The sequence below is a fragment of the Cajanus cajan genome, chromosome 6 (genome assembly GCF_000230855.2).
Source record: "Cajanus cajan strain Asha chromosome 6, NIPB_CcT2T_4, whole genome shotgun sequence".
Lineage (NCBI taxonomy): Eukaryota > Viridiplantae > Streptophyta > Magnoliopsida > Fabales > Fabaceae > Cajanus > Cajanus cajan.
The window spans coordinates 56,926,610-56,941,788 of record NC_138522.1 but is presented as its reverse complement, the minus strand read 5'-3'; positions in this window follow the sequence as shown (position 1 = coordinate 56,941,788).

The window sequence follows — 15,179 nt, the reverse complement described above, 5'->3', positions numbered from 1 at the left end:
TTAAAAAAAATAAATTATAAAGATACCAATAAAGTTTGAACTAATCATTCACTACTAGCTTGGCCAACTTTTGCATCGTAATTGATATACAGGAAATAATTTCAGCAGAGATTAAGATTATTAAAATCAATTGTTTCTTAATGAGTAACCTTTTTTATCTTGCTTTCTGAAATGCAATAAGAGCATGTTTTCCACACGGGACCTTTAGAAAGTTATTTTTTATTTGAATTAATGGTTCAATAGTTATTCACTTTATTGATTACTAATTTTTATTATAAAAAAATTAACTAATTATTTTTAGTGAGATTTTTTCTTGTGAACCATATTTTTTCGTCTACAATACTTAAATTTGACATCTTATTTGAGAAAATTAATCCTAATTTTGTTCGAAGTAATGACTTATTGGCACGGGTTAATTTTTATTAGTTTGATTTTTGTAATTTTTTTTTATATTATTTAGTACTTCAAAATATTCAAGGTACACTTTTAAAAATAATTATTAAAAAATAATAATCTTACTCTTTCTAAATATAATATATCATATAATAATTTGTTGTCCCTTTGTCATATAAATAATATTCTAACATATACACATTTGACAAATATTTATTTTATATGACTATAATTTATAATAAATAAGTATTTTAAATATTTAAATTATATTATAATTAAAATTTATATTAAATAAATATTTTAAACATACAAATTATATATTAAATTTATAAAGAAAATTTATATAGTAATGTAATATTATTTTTAATCGTTGATTTTTCAAATGCTGAAATTTAATTAAATAATAATAATTTGAAAGAGATGAGACACCAAAAATTTTCTAAAAACGCTTTTATAAAAAAAATCATCTAAAAATGTTCTTATGAAGACTCTTTCTTAAAAAAATCACTTTTTTCAATATAACTATTCTAATTTATATGTATAAAAACATTTAAAGCACCTCAAAGAAAAAAAATACTTATTATATATTACAATAATATTTTATTTGTTATATAAATATATTTTTTTACAAAACAATGAGTTTTTTCTTTCTTGTAAGGTGTAACTATATCATAATCTTACATAAAAAATACATTTAACTTAAAATAACAAATCAATAATTTACACATGATTAAATTATATGTAAAATTACGGTAAATCAAAATATAAAATATAAATTTTCATGATTTATCATAATAAGAAAAAAAAAGTTAAATTAACAATCAAAATAACAATTAAAATTTAAATATAAGTAATTAAAAAACAATAGAAAATAAACATGTATAGCATTATTTTGTTTAAATAATTTGTTAAATTTAGGAGTTAAAAATCATAATAAGAAATTAGTAATACATTTTTATAATTTATAAATTTTAAATAACTATAAAATATCATATTTCATAAAAATTATATAACTATTTAACTTTTAACTTTAAATTAACGAGAAAAGTGATAAAAAAAACAAATAGTAATTGCTAGCAAATAATAATAAAATAATTTTTAATAAAAAACATAATAAAATAATTTATTAAAAGTTTATAATGAAATGTTGCACTGATTTTATTTTATTTTTAAAATAATTAAAAATAATAATAACAAAATAATATGTCTACTAAATTATTTAATTTAATTTATATTTTAATTAGTTAATAAAACTAATATATTTTTGTGATTTTTGTTCAAGTGATAATGAATAAAAATATATTAATTAGATTTTCTATTTTAAAAAAGATGTTGTGTCTTTTTATATATATAAAACCTTATTCCTAATTTATAGAAGTTAGATTTTCATCTCATGAAAATGTTTTTATGAGAAAGTGAGATAAAATAATTTTTTTAGAAATAATATTTTTTTAGAATCTTTTATTCTTAAATATAGTTATTAAATATGAGAAACTAATATTTTTTATTTAAAAGTTTAAAAAAAAAAAAAAAAAAAAAAAAAAACACTCTCAAACGCTCCCTACAGGTTAAGCATGTTTCCTTTAACAAAAGACATGGATTAAATAAAAAGAAAATGGAGTAAAGGATAATAGATTCTTTGACTGCTTTTTAAGAAGATTACATGATTTAATTAACATATAGTGGCATAGTCATCAAATGTTGAACTTCATATGGGCCATGCGCTATCCATATAGAATGCCGGGAATAATTGGAAAATTTCGGAAACAACAGTTTATTCTATTAATAATTTGTTTGTAAAAATTATAGTTTAATACCATTTTATTTGTTCTATCTCGTATGTCAACAATAATTTCATTCATTTCTGAAGAAATGTTTCTTCAAATTAATATATATATATATAATTGAGATTTGGGAGCTGGGGATAACGGTCAAAAGTATGATAAGGCAAAAAAATACAAATTAACGAGCGAATGAATGAGCCACTAGTTCATCAAGAATAAATGCCATGACCAAACACAAATTAACACACACAATGGTGGGTTAGTAAAAGTCCAAATATTTTATTCAGGTCAAAATTGATGAAACATTCTTGTAGATCTTAAGTTTATTCAATCTAATTGGCATTGATTATAGTTTCTTGTATAACAAGATGGAAGATATTAGTTAATACTAAATATTTTAAAATCGCTGGATGGTTCTTTACACGATTCAAATTTTAGAATGACTAACATTCTAATTCCTGCCTATACATATATATAAATAAAGACAGAATATATAGTTAATATCAGAAATAATATTAAATTTTTTAAATTAAAATATTAGAAATAAAATTATCATATATTATTATTATTGTTATTATTTCTATCTATTGTCACTGTACTCTTATTTTTATTATTGTCATTATTGTTGCTTATACTACTATTAATGACATTGTCATTAGCCGTAATAAAAATAATAATAGTGATGATATCGATCAAATGATCTAATCAATTTAATTTAATCTAAATTGAAGAAATCTTATTAATTATAATTATCATATCGATTAAATTTTGGATTTTGATTTTTAATAATCAAATTAAATCAATCTATCCAATTGATCTAATATTTATTATTATTATTATGGATTATCAAATAAGAGGTAATAGTAAAAGATGAAAAGGGGGAAAATGATTCATTCAACCTATTTTTTTGTTTAAGGTCGATCCATTTGTTCATGAAAGTTTAGTACTAATTAATCCAAAGGATGAAAATGAAATCTAAGTTTTTTGTTTGTCACTTTGTCTCTCATTCGTAAAAGTTTAATACTGATTACATATTATAATTTTGTGATATTGGTTGTAACACTTGTGATATTTTGTTGAGGATGACATATGTTTGTTATTTATTAAGTTTGTAATTTTTAATGTTTTAAGTATTACTTTATAATATTGACAAACAAATTTAGAATATTGAATGTTTTATTAGTTGAGAACATTAAAAATATATTTTACAAGTTGTCTAATATGATTTTATTTTAATTATTTTTTATAGATAAATTCAATGAACTAATTTACTCCAAACTTTATATGATTGAATTAGATTGATTTAAATTTGATATTGAAAAAACAAAAAATTTGAACCAATCCAATCTATTTAAAGTTGATCAAATCATATCAAAATATATTTTAAGTTTAATATATTTCAATCCATGCCCACCCCTAACAATAACAATTGTAATAGTGGTGATGTCAACTACAATATAGTAGTGACAACGATAATGATTGAGACAAATAAACAATTACAACAATGATATTTGTTATAAGTCTTGTGATATTTTTAAAAATATTTGCTACTAACACTTGTGATATTTTAAAAAAAATTATGTTGCAAGACATATTTATATGTTTTTATTTTTTATTTTTTCATATTTTTATTATTTTTTAATTAGTTATGTTGCTATTTATATTAGGACAAGAGACTGAACTGTAATATTCTTGTATGATATTTAATAATATTTTTGTATAAAAAATAAAATAATATATTATAAAAACAAAATATATTTAAGGGAAAGTTATTCCATTCCTTCCGTAGAAACGTTGAAAGGTACCAAACCGTACTATAGTAATGTGGAAATTGGTAGAAAGAATCAAATTCAAGATGGACACATTATTTATGTTTTCTTGTGTTGCTTTTGATGCTGTGTCCTGTATGTATCATCGGTATTCTGATCTCTTGTTATCGTGTCACTGTATTGCGTGCAAATCGCACTTGTCTCGTGGATTCTTTCCAAGCATTTGCACTCGTTAGTTATTGTATTATGTGAAGAGAGTTAATGGATTTGATTTGACACATTCTATTCAAAGGATCTGCTCCCACACTCTGCCATGGGTGGCTTGCATAAGTACGCGTTTCACTTGGTTCTACATCCATTGAACCAAAATTATGGTACCTCCGGTTTAACGTAGAGGCAATTATATGCAGCTTTTGATTTTAATGTATAACATGTTTGATTTTCATCACCATACTTCAAACCAATATTGCTTAAAAGGACATTTGGTTTATGTAAAATAAACAAATATTTTATATATGAGAAGTTTCTTTGTGTTTGTAACACTATTTTTATTAATTATTGTTATTTTTTGTCGATAATTATATGTTGGGATGGTTTTTGAAGAATTCTTGTGAGTTTCAAAAAGTTTCACAAGTCTAAAAAAATTCAACAATTGAACGAGTGGACAATCTCTTCCTTGCAATATTATGAATGTAGTAAAGATCACAGAGCGCGAGACATACAAATGTTAAGAATGATAATGAAAGGGGACTCAACAATGAACGTCAACATTGACAATTACAAAAAACATAGTGATTGGGAGCAATGCCATGAATGATAGAACAAGTGAACAATCCATTGTAACATCATGAACACAACAGAGGCAACAAAGCACGAGACGCACAAATATTACGAACAATGATGAAGCATATACAATAATGAATAAAGGATGACAATGGAAGATGCAGTGATAAGGAACACAAACAATGACATGAACGCAAAGAAAAATAATAGTAGGAGAGTAAATACAAACATGAAGCACATATATATATACGAGGAGAGTTTAAATGATACTGGTGTAACTTTTACTAAGTGTTACACCGTTCAATAACTTTATATTAAATGTGAATTTTAAAAACTCAATCGTTAGATTGAAAATTCATATCTCTTAGATTATATATATCAAATTTTATATTAATTTAAGATGATTTAATACTTCATTCTCATAAAATAAAATTGACATAATATATATATTTTAAAATATATTAAAATATAAACACTTTGATTACCTTCAAGTTATTATTCAATTTTAATAAAATTTGACATATATAATCTAAGAGATATGAACTTTTAATCTAACGATTGGATTTTCAAAATTCACATTTAATATAAAATTATTAAACGATGTAATATTTAATAAAAATTATACCAGTATAGTTTGAACCCTTCTTTATATATATATATATATAAGCACAATGTTTATATACATAAATGTCCTCTATATAAATCAATAGGCGAACCTTCTATACATAAGTGTTATTTATTCATTTTCCTTAAAAAAACACTTTTTTTTATAAGCGTTATAATATTTTTGTAAAGAAATTAAATTAAATTAAACAAAGGATAATATATTTTTTCTTAAGTATCCTCTATATAGAATGTAATAGAAGATTATACACAAGTCCTCTATTTGTTTTCTTTACTTTTTGAAAAGGAAAAAAAACTTTAATATATTTTTTAATAAATTAAATAAATAAAAAACAATATTCTTAAGCATTCTTTATATAAAATCTTATTATAGAGTTTATTTAACTAAGTATTTTTTTAATGTTCAATATTCTTATACACAACAATATTTAATTAATTAAATGTTATCTATTTCCATTTTTATGCTAGTAAACATTTTATTATAAAAAAATATTTATCCACAAAAGTATAATTTGTTATAAAAAAAAAGGTTTACAACAACTCATCCACTCACTTCAACTAATTGAGTTAGACATCATCTATATGAAAATGTTATTTTTTAAAAGTAAATCAAACATAAAAAACTAACATTTACAATTCCAGATTTATAAGAAAGTAAAAAGTAAAAAAAACTTATTATCTGCTAAGTAGAACTATAATTATGGTGTATGGAGTTCAATATATTCAGAATGTATCTTTATTTTTTATTTTAAAGTATACATAAAAAAATAGTATTATCATTTAATAAAAATTATTATTTATTACAAATCTCTTCAGTTTAATAATAACTATTTTAGAATATCATAATTTTTAATTAGTTAATGTAAAGTTTTTTACACTAATAATGTATAGAAGTTCAATATATATATATATATATATATATATATATATATATATATATATATATAAATTTTTACCCCTTAACTTAAAAATAATGTTAAAATAAATAAAATTCATAGATCTCCATTTTCTTTGGGTCTTCCCCGAGTGCCAAGTGCTTATGTAAACAAATGTTATTCATTTTATATTTTTTATTCTTAATGTTAATTTTATTTGATTTATTTAACTAGCGTTTATATGTGAACCTTTTATCTTTACGAAACGTTTATAAAAGTTAGAGAAAAATCCGTTGTTCATTTTATTTGATTGCGAAAAATATATTTTATTTATTATATAATTTTAAAAAGAATAAAAAATATCACATTTATAACTTGTAAGAACTAATATGTTTGATATTTTAAAAGTTAAAAAAATATTATCACCTACATATTTTTTTATAATGAGAAAATATAAATGAAAATTACTAAACATGATATATAATACAAATTTATCTTTATATATTAAATATGAATAATTATTTCAAATAATAATGTTTTTAGCAGTTTTTTTTAATGCTTTGAAGTGTTGTTTTTTCAACGAAAAAATATCATAAGATATTTTTAAAATTTCTTATAGTTTCAATTTGTATTTATCATATTTATTTTTAAAATAAATTTAATAATTTTAAATAAATTATGAAAAATTAAAATATAGCTTATTCTTTACAAATATAAATATAATTTATATGTTAAAAATACTTATCTGTATAGGTTTTGAATTAGTATAATTTACATATCAAATATATTATTTATTTATATGTACAAGTTATTATAAATTTTATTTATATATACTAAACATTTCACATATATGATGCTACCATCTAAAATACAAAAACAAACTTCAGTAAAAGTAATAAACCAAATTTTTTTGAATAAAAATTAATCACCAACAAACTAAAAAATACTTGACATGAATAATGTAGGGGAAAAAAAGTGAAAGGTAGATTAAAAGGAAGATGGATGTATATTAATTAATAATAGTTCTATTTCAAGAGATATGTAAAATAGTAGAGGTGTTTATAAATAATAATTGTGGTGGTTATGATTAGTGGAGTATAGATAGAGTGTAGGAAAGAGAAGGGGTGACGATAGAAAAAAGGAGGCAGTAAGATCCGTGGAGTATCGTGGTGATTTGAATGTTCAATGCAAGTGAATGGCACATGCATGAGTGAGTACACTTCTCTTCCTTAACCAAATCGACACGTATGTACTAATTGCCAACAGTTTTATAACTGTATATGTAAGGATGGAGCACGCGTCAAGCCATTTTAACTCCCCTACTTCGTGACAGCCTCATTTATGGTAGGGACATGTACCTCTGCTCGCCAACAACGTCAAATGTCTTCCCTTCAACATTATTATTTTCAAATCTTACACTATTTAATAAGTTTTTATTAGTAAAGAGTGCTTACGATAATACATCTAAACCCCTGACTTGAAAGGAAAATAACATTTCTATATTTGTTATTAATTAGTAGAAATTACAACAAGAGTAATAAAATTTAAATTTAAAATTTTTTGTTTATTAATTCAACTCTTCATCATTAACTGACTCAAGAGATTTAACATTTTTATCTCTAAAATGTTATTTGACACTAATAAAAAAATGAAAAGTAATTTTTTTTTCTATGGATATGGTTAATTTAGTATTCTAAAGTTGATAATAAAAAAATAATCTATATTTATAAGAGATGATTTTTATTGTCAAAATTATTTGTTACTAATTATATGACATAATAACAAGAGATTAAAAAAAATATTGATTAGTTATTTGAAAAAATTAGATATCCAAAATCGACAGTCAAATTGAAGTCAGACACTCCTTCAAAAGTTTATCTTCATATTCGAGGAAAATACTCTTTAACAATAAAAAAAAACTTATGTTATCAATTATTTAAATTTAGAGATTTGTCACGCTAAAATAATTTCTAAAATCTCTCTTGTTAAAAAAATTCCTAAAAAATATTTTTCCAAAAATACTGTGGCAGAAGATAATTTTTCGTATTTAATTTATAGGAGTTAAATAATAACTTTTGAAATAAGTTTTTCTATAACTATTTTTATTTATCAAAATCAAACTCAACTATGAGATTTATAACAACTCAAACATCATGCTAAATCAACTAGATAGCATTGGTTTTCTATAAGTATTTATAATAAAAAAATAAGGAAGATAAATAAATATTTTTCATTGTGTAAACTATAGTTAGTTTACTAAGTTAAAACTAATTTTAAAAAATTATAAAATAATTATACAAATTAACTTATTTATAAGTTTTTAATTTTACGAACCATGTAAATACATAATTAATAATTAGATTTCAGGATGATCCTGTGATTATCTAATCATATGAAAGGATAACACATTCTTAAATGCAAGGAAAGCATCACAATTTATGGGATCATATAATGTTAAGAATATGTGTCTTATAACAATCATAAATGATTTGTAAAAATATTAGTACATGATGTCGTTATATATGTTTTTGGAGATAAAAAATAAGAGATTTTGATAAAAACTTTGGATTAAATATATATATAAAATAAACACTCATATTAAAATAAATTACATATTCGTTGAATACTTTGAATTATGAATAGAAGCTAAAACTCTCCGATTACCATCGCATGTGATCACAAACCAAAATAGTTATATATTAATGTTAATTTTAAATTAACACAATCAAAAGAGCTTCCAAATTTATATACAAATATGATCTAAAGAGCTTCCAATTTTATATATAAATATGATCTAAATCTCTTAACTATATATAGTATAATATATTTTGTTTTATCTTACGTGCAATTGGTGTGTGTTAAAGTTGTTAATTAAAAATTTGATAAACAATTTTATAAATTACAAAGCATAAAGTAGTTGTTAGAAGAAAAAAAGAAGAAGAAGGCATAAAGTCGTTACAAAATTGCAATAAATGAACAATCACCGCAAACAAAATGTATTTGTCATTTTTTTTGACACATTCAATTTCTTATAAAATATTAGAAGAAAAAAAAAATAAAGAAAGCACGCGTACGAATGTATAGTGCTTTCTGTTTCTAGCTATATTGATATTCGTAAACTTGTCGGCACTCGCAACAAATTATTTGTCAAGTAATTTATAACAAGCAAATCAAACGAAAGGCAATAACAATATTCATTCAGATTTATACAGTTCTAAAGTGACGAAAAGAAAAAAAAAATGATAGCAAAGTATTATAACTTTGTTGTTTTTTTTTTATTTTTAAATACTAGGATACTATTATTTCAAAAGAAGAGATAAAACATAAACGAAGCGATAACATGGTAAAAAAAAAGGGAAACCGGGCATGGACTAAAATAACATTAAATATGTTTATATTAAATAATATAAAAATAATATTATTTGACATTTAAATTAAAGTAATTTATATAATAAATTTTATTATTAAAAGCACAATCTTTTTATTAAGAGACAATTATTATTTTTTGAAGTTATAAAATAGGTGGACTGATTTTTTTTAAATTAAGAAAATAATAAAGATCGATCTGAATAATCTTTTTTATTGATATTATTTTTGTGTTTATTAAGAATAATTTCTAAGTAAACAGATAGAAATTAATTATTTTCTGGTTAAAAAAACTTAAATAGGTATAATTCCTACTTCCTACTTATAAGAAAAGGGTGGGATTTGTGCTGACCTTACTAATCTTTTTGTACAGTGTCTCGCCCCATGATCGAGACGAGGAATGATGTTAATATTGGAACGTTAATGATAATGTCAGTTGACTCAGTTCAATTAATTAATTTTTGAAGTCTACATTCCTTTGTGGCTCACAATAAGCTTGAAAATGACAATAACTCAAATTATTTGCATTGAATTTTAATAAGATTAATTTTGATAAAATAAATTGATAAAGCAAAATTATTTGTAAATTTTTTTTATTTAAAATTAATTTTATCAAATTGATACATTGGTATTTAGTTAAAATTTCTATTTTTTTGCCCTGTTCATTTAAAGTACATGTAGACATATTTCCTTAGTAATTTGTATAAAAAAAATAGTTCGCATTACCAAAATAAAAAAGAAAAGTTAGAGATTATTATGTTTATTTTAGAAGACAATACTTGGAGAGTATAAACTAGAGATGTCAAATAGATTGAATTAGTCTTGTCTAATCTAACATATACGAGTTAAATATTATTTTAGGTAAGGTTGATTTGACCTATATTTTTTTAGGTTGCCATTTTTTACCCTAACCCAACCCATGTTGAGTCATTGAGCCATCGGACTTAATTGACCTAATTAAAAAAATACATTTTGTAACACTGTTGATTTTATGTTGTTATACGTTGATTATAAGATTATGTCATTTAGTTGTTAGTTGTTGTTGAAAACTTTAGAGTTAAAAGATTTTGAGAGCAAGTTAATTTCTAGATTGTTGAACCAAAGGTAAATTTAGTCAACTTGAGGAAAAATATATAAGGAATTTCTTTAGAAGTAGACTCATTACTTAAATTTCCAAGAACTCTTGAGAGGTTAGAGGGAAATTCTCTAAACCAAACCTTTTTTTTTTCTCTCATTTCTTCTGAAAAAATCTCATCTTCTCCCTTCTTATAAATGATCCATAGTTATTGAACTTGAAATCCAGTCTTGAGGAGTTGAAGATTTCGAGGTCAGAGTTGTATGAAGTGGTTCTTCTATTCCTCTTCTTGATTCGATTTTTCAAGTGGTAAAGGAAGTTTGTGTCAAATTTCTTGATGATGCATGTGAGTGTTTTGCTCATAGTTGTTTGATTGTTTCGATGTTGAAGTTGAATCATGTGGTGGTTGAGTATGTGTGCAGAGATGACAAGTATACAATTTTTCTCAACCATTACATTTGTATTTGTCAATCTCATCAACTAGACTAATATTTTCATAATAATTTCCTACATTTGAGGTATTGGGTTTAGTTTTCTTAGCCTTTTTAATATCTTGGTCATCGTTATTAATACCCTTTCTACTTTTATTGTGACTTGATGAACACAAACACAAGTGTCACTGCATCTTCTTCTTCTTCGACAAATGAAACAGATGACAGGTCAGAGGGTCAAGTCATTAAGGACGCAACAAGAGTGGTGAAACTCTCATAGTAACTAATCCTAATTCTAAGTTTGTAATCACAATTCTATAAGTGAACATAAAAGAGTGAATTATTATTATTATTATTATATTTTACCTATTATTTTATAATACATTATAAATTTATAAAATTAAAAGCAATTCAGATTATTCCACTTATTAGTTTAATGAACTAACTTGTAAACTTATGGACCAACCCGATCTAGGCTCATTTGATCTATTGGGCTTAGCGAGATAAACTAAAATTGTTTGATTCTAATTAAGTCATTCTTTTTTAAGATTTAACCTTATTTGTTAGATAGTTGAATCAGTTCATCGAATCATATCCAAATTGATAGTTCTAGTACCAATATAACTTATTAGAATATTTTAATTTTAAGTTTTATTATGTTTTTAGTTACAATTATAAACCTTTTTTATGTCATTACTTTTAGTCCTTTATATAAAAAAACAAATAATTAATTAATCAAAATCAATAAAAACAGTTAAATTACCTAATTTTAATTAGTAATATTATAATAATAAAATAATTTAGGCAATAATTATATTCAATGCCAATATACCAATAATTTCAAATTTTAATTTTACCGACAAAAAGTACTCTTATACCCTCTCTTATCCTCACCTCTGGCACCGCTAAGAAAACGAAATGTGTCCATGCGTAATCCCTCTGACGCAGTCCTCTTGATCTCACTATATGCCATTTTTATTTTATTCTTTAATCCACTAATCAACCAGCCTAGAATAAATATATTCCCACTAAACTTTGTATTTTTTTCAGAGTCATTTCAACTTAAGGAGCATACCACAATTTCCACATTGAATAACTTTATTCAATTCACGTCTGGACGAATTATGTTCCACATCACTTGGAAGTTGGAATAAAAAAAGCATCACACACTTATGTTTGTTCATATGAAAATACATTTTTTTAAAAAGATAATGATTAGGAAAATATAAAAATGATTCATCCCGGCATTGGGCCAATTGTTACGACAGAAGTGGGCCCAGCTTCAGATAAATCCTGGCTTTGGGCTAAATGTACGTAAGTTTGTATGGCTATCCACCAACCTACAATCATTTATATCTGGGGTCAAACAACCCAAGATAATCAACCTGGGCCAAATCCAGCTACACTACTTTGTCTACCCTACCTAGATCGCTTATGGTGTGTTTGGGGAGGAATTGAATGAAATATATGAGAATGTGATAATTGATTTGATAAAAAAAATAAGATGGAGTAGTGCATAATTTATAATTGTTTCATAAAATATAATTAGATTAGAAATAGAGAAAAATTAGTATTTCAAAATCATATTTTTTTAGATTAATTTTTATATAAAAATAAACAATATATGTAATTACTATTTTACTCCTCTCATTATACTGAAGTAAGATTATATTTTTTATTATATAATATAGTAGCATAATCAATCCTACTAGTTGACAACTTGACAAAACCAATTTAACTACACATTTTGTTTTGTGTATAATGTATTATATTAATAACATATTACAATATAATCATTCATGATATCTTAATCTGTTTGTGTTCTACTTGTATATTCTATTATCTTGATTGCATATTAAAATATGGTGATTGTTGTTACATACATGAGATTATATTTATCATTTTATTCAACCAACTTTAATTTCACGATAATATTTCATTTAGAGAGCATATTTTTGTAACTTATGGAACCCACGTATTCACACAGTTCTTCATAAATCATTTTTACCAAATGTGAATATTTTTATTAAATTGCTCTTTATCATTCCCCTCATATTCCTCTTAAATTATGCCCCCAACCAGAATGTTACAAAGTGGTATTATGTATTAATAAATTATTAGACATTGATTTGTCTCTTATATTATTTTGGATATGATATATAACAAGTACTTTTATTTTTAATATTCAAGAATTATTTTGGATACAATTTATATATTTTTATTTTAATGTTTTTATTGTGTATTTAATTATTTTTTATTATTAAATTTATCATTTATAATCTATACTCGCTTAGGATACGATATTAAAAATGAGATTTATAAAATGGTTAAATCTATAAAATGTTAAAATCCATACATAAATTGTTTTATTTAGGAAATTAATTTAATTTATAAAATGTTAGAATCTACGCATACATTAAAAGTTAAATTCAACACTTAACATATACCAAGATAAATATAAAAAAGAGACGGATACGGAGCTACCAAGAACACACACTCGAGCTCATAGAATCAGAGGCCCAATCAAGGAATAACCCATATCTGCCTCCATAACTGTGATTTGCGTCCCTATCAACATTTGTGTTTATTATTATTATTATTTTTTGGAACAAACTTGAGTCTAGAGAGGCCCAAGCAAAGAAAATGGCTGAGTTCTATTTTTTAGACACTCAAATTTCAAGAGACAGTTTCATTTTTAATTATTCTCCTACCTAAATTTATTCATGTAGTACACTTGAGGAACGAGAAAATAGTTTTTAAGGATGTTGTTGCCTTGTTGGGATGTTTTTGTCTTATTCAGGTGTCTAAAAACATTTTTCCCCAGAAAATGGCTAGTGTCATTATCAATATTTTTTGGAATCAAAAGTGAGAATAGAGACATGCATAAATGGTCTGAATTTGTAGAGAGCTATTAATATCAGCCGAATGTAGAAGTAGAGAAAAACTAATAATAAAAAGTTGTTTTAGGTGATATACAGAGATTTTTTAAAGAGGAGAAAAGTTCATTGCAAATTTTGTACAAGTACCATACTAGTGAAGGAGAAAGAGATGGTTCATGGTGCGAAAGTTCAGGACTAGACTTGAAAGTTGAAAGTCCACGTGTTGGGTCCCACATTACCTACGCCTACCGTCACCAAATGGCGACACCTGAACCTGACTCCCCACACCTGCGTCGTATGTGAACCGTGAATTAGATGCCATGTTCCCCCTTCCTTCTTGCACATTCATCTTCACTCACTTCGTCTACGATAAAGTCAAATTGACTTCCTCCAACTCCAAGTCGTTCGGTTTGGGCCTTTCCCCCATTATCATAAGACATCAACACAGCCTCTATACACGCCATCATTGATGGATTCATCAATGCTGGTCCCTCCAACTCATCATGCAACAAGCACCTCAAGATCCTCGATAACGTAGTTGTGGCACGTGGTAAAACATCTACATCACTACCTCCATTACTTTCATTGATGATGATGATTTTTCAAAAATAGATATGTCGCAATCGAAATTGTAACATGACGCTAAAAATAAAGTTTAAAATAATGAAGTAATTATTAATGTTTATTTTTATAAAAAATATTAAAAAAATTATAAAATAGAAAATGGTTTACAAAAATCAAATTTTTGTGTTCAAGAGTCAATTATGTGTAAGGAAGGTATTAACACCTCACAACATTCGTACTAAGACGATTACCTTTAATTAATTAAATAAATTATTTATAGTTTATAAAATATTTATCTCACCCTAAATTAATTAACTATAATGATCAAATGTATTTATTTAACTAATGCATTAAAATTATTATTGTTATATAAAAAGGAAGATTATTATTTTTATTTTTTGGCTCGACAATATTTATTTCTTGCTCCTACATATCTCCATGTGTAATGAAGAATTAAATTCACGTAGTTCTTTGGTAAAAAATATTTGTGTGTTGATATTTTTTAATTAAATTTTATTTTTGTTAAATATAGGATTCTTGAACTGTCTCAACTTATTCACCCTAAAAATATAAAATTGATTAAGGTGTACACCAAAGTCAATTCAATAAATCTTTAATTATAATTATTGCTATAAA